This window comes from Sinocyclocheilus rhinocerous, unplaced genomic scaffold (genome assembly GCF_001515625.1).
Source record: "Sinocyclocheilus rhinocerous isolate Xijiao unplaced genomic scaffold, SAMN03320098_v1.1 scaffold2194, whole genome shotgun sequence".
NCBI classification, from domain to species: Eukaryota; Metazoa; Chordata; class Actinopteri; order Cypriniformes; family Cyprinidae; genus Sinocyclocheilus; species Sinocyclocheilus rhinocerous.
This window is the reverse complement of record NW_015652304.1, coordinates 86,046-90,767: the sequence shown is the minus strand read 5'-3', so window position 1 is coordinate 90,767 and position 4,722 is coordinate 86,046.

Below are 4,722 nucleotides of genomic sequence, written 5' to 3'. Positions count from 1 at the left end.
TAACAAAATATATACAAATTAATACCTAAATAGGGACGTAGTAGTATACTTAAAGTAAGATGCAAAGTTCACTTAAAGAACTTATGAGTATACTTGCAGTATAAAACTACTAAACTAGTAGTTTACTGAGACTATACTTCAAAGTGTACTAAAATGCTACAAGTATTTAATTAGTAAACTATCAGTATACCCATTAGTTCACTTTTAGTATAGTTGCAGTACAAACTAAAAACATATATGTAAACTAGTTGTGTACTCAAAGTTTACTACTGTTATACTAAAAGTATACTTAAAAGTATACTTTTATATACTTGAAAGTGGGCCAATTTAGTCCGAGGGAGTATTGAAATAGTACACTTACAAGTATACTACTAGTACAAGGATATTTGTATACTTACTATATATAGTATACTTAAAAATATATACTTGAACTTTACTTAAGTATACTTAATAAAATAAACTTGAAATATATACTTTTTGGTTAAGAAGAGACATTATGAGAAGGTGTGTGAGAACGTTTCCTTAGTGTTTGGGGTCACTGGCTAATTCTGGACAAACTATTCAGGCATTAGTTCACAAGATGTAACAGATTGCAGGTTACATGTGGCCATACTGAAAGATTTTAAAAACTAGCCTACTAATTCACAAAATCTATAGAGGTTAACTCTATAAACTTAAACCCTGATAGCACACGTACAAAACCGAGAGAATTCTATTTGACGTCTGCATTTACATATGCAAGACGTATCTTTTTTAGAGTGTTTGCTCATTTGCAATATGTCTATTGGACGTTTCCTATCAGATGTCAAATAGACGTATATTAGATGTCTTTAAGATGTATATGATTTAGAATATATGTAAAACTGACATCTGAAAGACGTCTGTCAGACGTTTGAACACAGTAGATGCTTTCCAGATCAAGAGATCTTTAACAGACATCTTTCAGACGTATGTGTGCTATCATGGCAGATGTGTGGGTCAATATCCACAACAACAATATAAAATATATCCAGGTCTTTAAGTTCAGGTCATCTTTCCCAAACTTTAGTTTAACAACAACTTTTAAACATACCTGCAAAATTTACCTCGCGTATCAACGAAGGTGGCTGAATTGTTCCTAATAATCTTCCTAAAAGGCTGCAAACGTATAGCGCATGCGCACATGTTGTGATCACTGAGCAGCATAGTGAGCATCTCACTTTTTCAGAACAACGGCAGCAGACAGCTAGGTCACAGGAAACACCGAAAGGGTGCTGTTGTCTAATTCTTAAAATAATAAATACACAATTTATTTTAGTCTTCATCGCCAATCGTTTTTATTATGTCTATAGTTTCAAACTGTTCAGCCATCCTGCACTAAATGAACAGAATAATCTGTGTCCAGCAGATGGCGCACTCAACAAACCAAAACAACGAGCACATTGGTAAATGTCAGTACTGCCCCATGCCTCTCTGTGAACAAAGTTACAGCAGGTATCTGCTGCATTCATTTAAAATGGTATGTTAAACATTCTTTTAAACACACAGTAAATACAATTAATATGGATACATTCATAAGCAGTGTTTAACCACACTTACTGAAACAAGCAGAACAAATTTGGAATAATTTTTTTCGCCTTTTATCTAACATTTAAAACATTACTCTTGAGCAGTGCAAGGCTGAAAGTGGGAAACCGCAGATGCAGATGCAAACACCGCCCCTCCACCCCGCCTCCCTCATCCTATTACTATGAGCAGCTGCTGGCCTATCGAGTCCGATACACTTTCAACTTTCAAGGATGTTTTGATCGTCAAGGATCGCGTGCATCCGATACATAACCTATAATGCCTTAAATCCGACGGGATACCTGTAGAGAAGGAAGAAGATAACAGAGATGCCTGAAATCAACATTGCTTAGCCTACAGGAGGGGCTGATAAAGGTAACGGTGGTCTTTGCTTATCCGCTCACAATAAAAGCTTTACCTTTAGTTCAAGGCTATACGTGCTAACAGCGTGACTTCTGAGAAAACAGTTAGAAAATACTTATATAAATATCACCTTTTTCACTTCTTTTTAAACTGTTGAAATAGATTAGTGAAACTCCACCACAGCGGCGTCCTGCGCATTGTAACCAACCTGCTTAAACGGTTTATTTATTTCGCATCTGTACCAATAAGCACGCAGCAGTATATAAACAATATGGCCACCTAATGAATGCAATAGATGTTTATTGTCGGGATTATTAATGAATTTACCCCAAGTTATTTAAGGCATTTCTAAGAAATTTGTGAATGTCGAAGATTCGTTTTTGACAGTCGCATCTCAACTCTGAAATATTTTTGAGCTGCGCATGTCTAAGACTCCAAATGTTTTTTTTATAATGTTGATTAATAAGTAATGATAAATAATAATAAGATGTCCATCCTTGTAATACCTTGTAACAGCATGGAGACATATTATCCATTTACTTACTTATTGACGTGGTAACTTTTAATAAGAACATAAGAATATTTTAATAAGAACCCATTAGGCTACATTACCCAACATTATATAGCTAATGCTTAAACGTTTAGAACTTACAAGTTACAAAATAGATAAGAGTAAGAAAATGTAAGTTTTGTGTTCTATATCGTCTCCACGGGCCTCTGGTGTACCTTCAGAGACCCCTGGGTAAAAACCCAGAATTAAAATCCTAATTATTACTGTTAGTTATGTTAAAAAGAATATCAAACTATAACAATGTTTTTGGTTAGAGATGTGGGTTCAGAATTTGGGTTAGGTATTTTCGTGTCACTTGTAATCTTAATTGAACCAGGGATTTAAGCTAGTTCTTGAAATTCCTTTGAGAATAAAATTCTGACTGACAGCCAAGAAATGTGCTTTGTTGTGTTTAAAGAGCCAACAATGTAATAATTCACTATAGAGAAAGAAAGCATATCAACACCATACAGAGGCATGACCAATTTATATATAATCTGTAAGAATTATTACTATAATTATGCATTTTAAAGGCCATATCTGTATGTATGTGTGTGTGTGTGTGTGTGTGTGTGTAAGAGAGAGTGAGAGAGCAGACTCATAATTTTCTGTATAGTCGGTCAGTATCATTATTGTGGTTCTGGTATGATGGTGATTTCCTGTTTGACCTTTTAAGACCGCGAGTGTAAAAGATGGATAAAGAAATGAGGTAAAACAGATGGGAAGCCAATGAGGGCAGAATAATTATTGAACAATAAACTAGAATAACATGTACAGGAAAAATACATGGGAGTAAAATATGCTGCACATATGCTGATCATAAATTATAGATCATAAAACTCAAAGCTTACTTGTTCAGTCTTACATGACCGCAAATAAATAACTAAGAGTGCCGTTTTCTCTTGATTCAAATGCAAAAGCCACTTTCTGGTTTGCATTGTGTGACAGACTGTGTGTGCATGCATGCATGTAAAATATGTGAGAGAATGTGTGCTGCATGACGCTTGTTAGAGATGCTGAGTCAAATGACCTGCTTTACACCAGTGCAGTCTGTTCTCAGCATGAAGATGTGTACTTGTCTGACTGTGTTTATATTAAACATGGCTTTCAAATCTGGGTTATTTAGTGTCAAAAGCAGCCTGTTTACTGAGTCTGTCCTTAAGTAGGTTTGTGTGTATCAGTGTGTGTCCTTGCTCGTATATGTGTGTGTGTGTCTGTCTGTTGTGGGTCATTGGTTTTGACCTGCTGGTGCGGAAGCCTCCAGTCAGATACATGGTAATAGACTCTGATCATGGCTGACACACATGTGTACCAGCTTGACTATGTGAGTGTGTGTGAATAGTCAGAAATATTCCATCTCACCCAAGTTAACCTTTAGTGTTGAACTAATGTACTGTGCTTTCTTTGCATATCTGGATTCTATCATCTCTGGATTTGTTATTTTTGTGAGAATATTTTTACCTGCTGCAGCAGATTTTTTTTTTCTGTTCTCAACCCAGAGGTGGCCTCCTCTAGCCCAACTCTTCCCATGCTCTCGAACAGTCTGCTTTGATTGTCTACATAAAATTAAATCTTGTCTTTATTGTGGGTATTCAAAGCAACAGGTGATTGTCAATAATCTTCTGAGGGCAGCTCAGAGACCGAAAAATATCTCTCTGATGACTTTGCATGATGACCCTTGCCGGTTAAGGAAATATTAAAGTCAATATTAGAAAGATATTAGTAATTCACAGAGGAGATGGATTGGAGCAGGCAGGGCCATTTTGCAAGCCAGTTATGATGACTGAAATTTCCTTCAGGGAAAGTCAGAATGCCCTAATGTGAGATGATGATCATGGACAAAAGCACTGAAATCAAAGCATTGCTGTGTTGTTTGAGAAAATATTGAAAATATCTAAATCTTAAAGGGGTCATACGCTTGTTGTTTGTCATTTCTCCGATCACAAATGCAGACGTGGTTTTATGTTTACGCGGTGCGATGCAACGTGTAAAAAGACAGTATAAGTCATTATAATCCGTAATTATGTCCACACTGGATGCAACAAATGCATAGTTTATAACGGGTTTTTATTGGTTTTGTCTCATCGCGCCGGGAGACGGCATCACAATATGGTAAGGGGTGTAACATTTCCGTCACACACTTGAGGTATTCGGCCAATCACAGTGCACTGGATAGCTGGCCAATCACAGCACACCTCGCTTTTCAAAACGATGAGCTTTGTAAAAATAGACACGTTTCAGAAAGGCGGGACATAGAGGAGCAA